At 29.0% G+C, this 7,470-nt stretch overlaps 1 long non-coding RNA gene across 1 annotated transcript; it reads left to right on the top strand.

Annotated features, from left to right (window-relative positions):
* The first annotated feature begins 1,185 nt into the window (after window positions 1-1,185).
* LOC145099965 (uncharacterized) lies at window positions 1,186-2,031 on the top strand. Its single transcript, XR_013704732.1, has 3 exons — window positions 1,186-1,351; window positions 1,483-1,550; window positions 1,665-2,031. It is a non-coding gene; the product is annotated as an uncharacterized LOC145099965 (long non-coding RNA).
* Window positions 2,032-7,470: the final 5,439 nt, after the last annotated feature.

The raw sequence follows: 7,470 nt of genomic DNA, 5'->3' as shown, positions 1-7,470 counted from the left end.
TAGATAACCTATTAATAAAATCCTGATACTACCCGGTCTTTGTCGCCATAGAGATTCCTCTAACATGACTCCATGACATGAGACATAGACTCATGTTTGTAGCGGATGATTTGTCAGTGCACGAAAGCTGCTCCATAAACATTTGTTATAGAAGTTCTCTTTCTAAAAAAACATTGGATATAATTAACGGATTTATATATATATATATATATATATATATATATATATATATATATATATATATATATATATATATATATATATATATATATATATATATATATATATATAAGTTTATTCATCATTACTTGGCATTAAATTATGTTTCATGCATATATAATTCCAATTTAATAAGGCTGTGTTTAATGAATTTTTATATTTAGTGAAGAATGTTGGTGTTTGTTTGGCTTTTAACAACCTTCAATTTAATTATTTATTTAGATATCTTTTCAATATACTAAATATTTGTTTCTTTATTTGAATCATATTTCATGATTTTGTTTGTTTCTTCAAAAACAAGACGTCCATAAATATAACTCTCCTCCATTAAGTGCAAATTAATATAGCGTTCATTTATGGTAATATTATTCATCTTTCATATACACTTAACAGTTTTTGTTTTTCTGTTTTGCTTTATTCTTCTGTATAGTTTTATTCTCTTTCTTATTCTCTTTAAATATTTCTCTTGTTTCTACTTTTTTTCATTTCACATTATATTTAAGTTTTTCATTATTGGTCCATATATATATATATATATATATATATATATATATATATATATATATATATATATATATATATATATATGATTTTATTTGGATATTTATATTTGAAATTTTATTGGTCTTTATACATACATTAATAATGCATGAACTTAAGTTTGTTTAATTACGAATTTAGTGCTTTATTTCATAACGCTTATTATAAGATGTTTTTTTTATTCAAGGTAAAAAAAATCAGATGAAGTCTGAAATTATATCTAATTATTAGAAACTTACTTTCAGTTTTACTAGACTGTAATCCTTTTAAAAATCCAACAAATACACTAGTCTTCGAAAAGTCTATATTTAAAAATAACCTCACAAATCAAAGACGATCATACTCTACAATAACTTTGTGTCCACCACTACCTTCTAAATGATTTCTCCCTCACTTGGAGTGTGTTTGTGTCTCCACCCACAAATCAAAAAAAAGTCTCATAAACATTGATCTATAAATATGGAATAGATTCAGAACTAGCCTTTTAACCCTAAGTGAAGTGCAAAAATGGCAGCTAATGTTTTTCATCTAATTGTCACTCTTCTAGCTTTCTCTCACCTTCTGTTCATGGCTGATGCTATCTTGATATCTGGTAGTTCTCCAAGAATTTGTTATATGACCATGATACATGTATCCTTTAGTTGTATTGTACCATTAGATGCATGCACCCTAGGTCTACTTATTGTATAATGTATAGATATATAACTTTTGCAAATGTTGCAGCGAAGATTCATAGACATTTGTTGAACGAGAAAGAAGAAATTATGGCATCTGGGGACACCAAGAACCAGGTACATTCTATATTCTATGGAAATTTGTGCATGTAATTAAAACATACATAATAAAAAAGAAAAAAATCTTGATTACTCCCTGCTATTTTTGTTTTTGTGAAATGGATGAAACAGATGATGAATATTGAAGAAACTGCATTTTTGGAAGATGAATTCATGAGTGAGAGGATGGATTTGGAGAAAACCGACTATCCAGGACCAGGAGCAAACAAAAATCACACTCCAAAACCACCCCAACGTGATTGAGATTGATCAAAGATTTTTAAATTTTATCGGTGTTTTTTCATGACCTAATTAGGGTTTCAAGTGTGCTTTCAAAAAGTAATGTTTGAAGTAAGGGTTTCAAAATGATGGCGTTTTATGGTGACATCTTATTAGTGGTTTCCGTGGCTTGTGGCATGTGTGTGTATATCAACTATCAAGAATCTTGTAAGAAGGTATCATTTTATATATGAATAAATTTATATATTTTGTTGTAAAAGGATATTTAATTTACTATATATGAATTGTTCAGCTTTATTTTTTTCATTCTTATTTTCAAGATAAATTGTTTCGTTTTGTGTATTTATTTTGATTAGTATGCGAATAAGGAATTAAGAGAATGCAAATCAAGAAAGAAAATTTCTCTTCACAAATGGTTTCAAAATTCTTGTCATTTTTGAAAATCTTTATAATTAAGCATTATTTAAGCACAACTTTGGAGCAATATTGCATATATACACAAAACAAAAAAAAATCGTTTTTGGGATGAATAAAATCGAATTATATGATCTATAAATTTTACTCTAGATTATTTTGTTATTTAGTGTTGCTTCCATGGATATGTATGTAACGGTGGGTTAGTCTAGAACCAACTATTAATTAGTCACAAGAATAAGATTTTTTGTTGGGGTTTAGATTGGATAAGTAGTACTTAAGTGTGTTATAGTTTGTAATCTGCAAGAATACATATTTTTTTGTTTTATATCTATGAATATACCCTAGTAGGTGGTCATAAAACTTGAAAGAGATACAACTACTAGCTATCAGTTCAGTTGAAACTATTGCCTGACAGAATCGGATTTAAAAAGCGTTCAAACCATGCAAAAATTATGTCAACAGACAAGGCTTTTGCTTATAAATTAGGTTTTGCATCTACATCGATTACATGCAATCAAGTGATAAGACGAATGATTGAAACACATGAAAAAGTCAAATATATCGTATGAAAGACTTAATTATAAATCGTCGTAACCATACAAAAGGTCAAGCTAGTGCACTATATATAGAACACTCTAGAAAGATGGGAGAAAGATTAATTAGGGAGGAAGCATTTATCTGTTTCTGTTGTAAGTGGAGGAGGTGGATCTGAGGTGTTAATCACTCATAGATATGAAGTTGCTATTGCCATATCTTAATACAATCATGATCTCCTTCATTACCACAATTAGGAGAACAAAACAACATTATAAAAAGCCCAATTATTTGATCGTGATTTGATTACTCTGTGTATGAATTGATGCGTTGTGGGAAACAAATTAAGATTAAATGGTATGGGAAGAGGTAATGGGAATCAATGAGGTGGGGAGAACTTGTCTTAATGGCCCTCACTCAAAAGATATCCTTTTTCCATTGTACTAGCTTGTTTCTATCATTGCTTCATCTTTGCTTTTGTTAAAAATCTTTGATGTTATAAATCCTCGCACAAAATTAAAGATGGTTTCATGGTAAACTTTTTTTCGTTTTTGGTAAATATCTCTATCACCATTCTTTATACGTCACTTGTATACCCTTTTTACATGAAATTCCTATTCTATCAATAAAATCATTATCCCAACTAAAATAATTATAATGTATTACAACATCTCGGTTAAAATTATGATGACGTTGCAGTAGACATGTAGTAGAATACTGTTGGACGGGATACAGAACACGAAAATATGAAATTTGTTGAAAGTGGCATCATCATTGAAAAATTGTGGGAATACAGATTGAGGTGGTTTGGAGGAGCGATTGATGGTTGCAGTCAAGAATCTGGAGTTAGTCATGGTCAATAGTGTGAAGAGAAGTGATTAGATCATAGCGTGAGGTTAGACCGAATGAGACAATGATTTGACTCTTATCAAAGACATTACCTCATTTAACAAATGCGTATATTGAGGTTTAAAATCAAGGTATGTTAGTGTGGTGGCATAGGAGTAGTCTAAACCTTGGTTTCCTTTTAACTATGTATGTTTTCATATATTACTTATCTTTTTATATACTCTTGCCTCATCTTTACTTTCAACTTATATCTTTGTTTTTTGTTTTGCATTGCTAGTATCTAATTTCTACTTTATATTACTAGTATTTGTCTTTTGCTTTAAATTTATACACTATATATATTACTAGTATTTGTCTTTTGCTTTAAATTTATACACTATAACAATGTGACCTTTAACAACAAAAAAGTGTCGCCGTTAAAGGTCCACAACGATCATGGTCCATAAACTTGTAGACAAAGATACCTATATCAACACCAAATTGATTATTGATGTAGACTATCCTTGGAGTAACATATATCAATGAATTTTCGAGATTTTTAACCTACAAAAATTATAACTAGATACATCTCTATGTTGAAATTAATTAATATTCATTGGTAGTAAAATTTATGTTGCAGTCTTTTTATTGAAAAATAAAACTAGTGATGGGCTAGATTACATATAATTTTGTCGGGATCATGACACCTATTAACAAGAGATAAAAGAGTGTTTAGATGTCATCAGCAGACATTGCTGGTTAGGAAAGGCCATGGAAGAGATATTCGTCATTGTGTTTTTCTTTTTTGCTATAACAGAGAGATCATTGAGCAGAACATGACATATCTAAGTCAAAACGCAACTCTTTTGCAAAGACCTTGTGTTGCTATAAGAGTTCGTAGTATAAGAACTTATTTACATTATTATTACAAAAAATTACCTTTTAGCAACTATGTATGTGTTTTTTTTGTTGCTTTTGATTATTAAAATTTGGAACCAAAATATGGCAAATCTTTCCATCCACCCTAAACAATAACATGGTGTCACTGATGTCACGATATTTAAAATCTTCAATAAAAAAGCATGTGCTACGACATTTGTTGCCAAAAAGTAACTTACAACGATGAATTTGACCTTGCTAAAGCCCTAGTCGATAAAAGTATGAAGGCCATGTATTGCTAGTATATGTTTTACGATATACTATATGTTTTATCTTCATTTTCCCTTTTGCTTTTAATCAGCATTATCAGAGCATAATTTATACGTCGGATGTCATCTATAAACTATGAAGAATCTCTCTGCCTAGAGTTGTCAAAAGAATTTGAAGCCTGCAATGCTGTTTGACCTATTAAGTGTGGGTTTTATTATTTTGGTAATTCGGTTTTATTAACCGAATAAACGATTAGATTTATATTTATACATTTTATTTTTCTAAGTTAATTATGTTGGTTTCACTTTCTTAAATTTATAACTTGGTGGTCCTTTAAAAAAAATCACCACTAATTAGGTCTCGGACCAGCAGGTATATTTGAAAAAATATTGCTAGTTTTTTTTGTAGGCAAAAGATAACATATGTGCTTGTTCTTTTTTTTTTTTTTTTTTTTTTTTTTTTTTTTTTTTTTTTTTTTTTTTTTACTGAAGATGTAAAAAATAGCTTTGAAAGTTGGAAGACATTTCTAAGGCATAGTTTTTAAAGTTTAACGTACTTTTCTAATATTTTTTTTTCGATTGAGTTTTCTTTAGCATTTTTCTGGTTTTTTTTTTCCTATTTGGATTTTGTTTGTTTTATTCGTTGTTTGTTCTTGATTTGATGTGCCACTTCAAAATAATAATAATAATAATAATAATAATAATAATAATAATAATAATAATAAAACTTACTAAGTTCGATTTCAACAAATTTTATTAGACAAGATTGACCTTGAACTCTTGTAATATTATTTTCAAAAAAAAAATATTTTTATAAAAGATTATAATTATAATCACACATGATATTATAAATTAACAACAAGAGATATATCGTTAGAAACACAAGTGAGATGCTAGGGGAAGGTTATAAGAGAATCAACATTGGATCTTTAACCCACTCTTCTCTTTCATGTGATTCCGAAGAGACCACAAATACACCTTCGTTAATTAATGACCCTTATCAACACTTTTCCTTCTTTCCACCAGCCATTAATCTTTGTTCTAATTTCCTTGCCCTACGAACATTACAAGTTTAAAACTATAAACTTGTGACGTTTAAGACCCTATGTTGTAAAAATAGGTGTGGAATTCCATTTGTTTTAGAAGGTAAACCAAGCTTAATAACCCAAAACCAGTTAAGGTTTAACCGAATCTTATTTGATTATAGTTAGCTTAGAAATGTTGATAAAATTGTTTATACTATTTACATTCTAAATCCCTTTATCTCATTACATAGAAGACTTCTTTTTGTTGTAGTAGTAGTAGATGATCTAGACTGAATATTTGTAGAATGATGGCTTGCTATCTTTCTCCATAAATTATTAACAGAAAAGGTGGAACAATATAATGAGAAATCATAGAAGATGTGCTTAATATAATCACAAAAATTTGACCATGATGAACATCATAGACCTACTCCCAATATTAAATTAAACTTATTGAATTCTGAATTCTAGACTCGATGTCTTAATCCCCATAAAGCATCTTCATCGATTTGCACTTATCCATTAATTATTCATACTTCCAATTTATTAATTTTGCATAATAGGCCATGTGTAAGGTACTGATTACCCCTTACTTTCTCTTTAATATTAGGGCAAATTCATATATATCCTTTGATGGATCCAATCCGAAATCGATAAATAAGATTCAAAAAAATATGGAAATCATTATAAATCGAGCAACGCTGTTTTTGTCCTTATATATAAGACTTGATGTAATTATACATTCCATATATAATCTTCACTAAAGTTTATATAAAGAGAAATTAAATATCTAAGTATTAAATATATAAGTATTTATTGTGTTTGAGGCCCAATTCCCATTAACCCGTCTAGAATCTGGGTTGTTATGGGCCTAAGTAGCAATTTTAGATTATTAGGGTTGTTTGATTATAATTTACAGGGTCCGGTCAGTGCACACTGTTGACTCGGTCAGCAGTCGGATGTTTGATAATTACATATTATAGCTGATTCGGTCAGCCCATATCACTTACTCGGTCAGCCCAAAAAAACCTCCTGAGCGGAAAATAAGAAAGAGCTACAACATGTTTTTTGACCTCGCTCGCCTCCACTGCCGATACCCTAGACAAAACACCTACTGATCCCCAACAAAGTTCTACCGGCAAGTTCACCTCATGCGCCATCTTCTCTGGCGACGACCGACACAATGCCAACGACTCCTCCTTTGCAGGTAAGATTTTTTTTTTTATTATTTTTTTTTTCTAAAATCACAAAACCCTTCATGTCTGTTGTGAAATTATTGATTTCATTTTGAAATCAAAGTTTGAAATTACTGCTTTCATTATTCTTGGATTCAAATAGTTGAAAGGGTTAGCATAAAATCAATTCATATTGTGTTTTTGTTTATGCAATCTGATCTATACATAGTAATGAATATTTGTGTATGAAATATGATTTTCTCTATATGAACTAATGCATGATTTTAACATGAACTAATGTGTGAATAAAATTAGATTTTAGGTTGTTGAAATCAGAAAAGGTTGAATATGTTGTATATGTTTGTATGAAATCAAAAATTAAAAATTGTTATATGCTTATGAGATCAAAATTTATTTGTATGAAATCAAAATTTATGTTGTATATGCTTTTAAAAATGTGATGAAATCACATTTATGCTTGATTTATTTGTAAATGTGTGTTATGTGGATGATTTAACTTTTTTTTTTCTTTCTTTTTTACAATAGACATGACAGATAAAAAAACTAGGGT

This window comes from Lactuca serriola, chromosome 4 (genome assembly GCF_051521515.1).
Source record: "Lactuca serriola cultivar US96UC23 chromosome 4, Lser_US96UC23_V15, whole genome shotgun sequence".
In the NCBI taxonomy this organism is placed as follows: domain Eukaryota; kingdom Viridiplantae; phylum Streptophyta; class Magnoliopsida; order Asterales; family Asteraceae; genus Lactuca; species Lactuca serriola.
The sequence above is the reverse complement of the archived record's forward strand: the minus strand, read 5'-3'. Positions and strand labels throughout refer to the sequence as shown.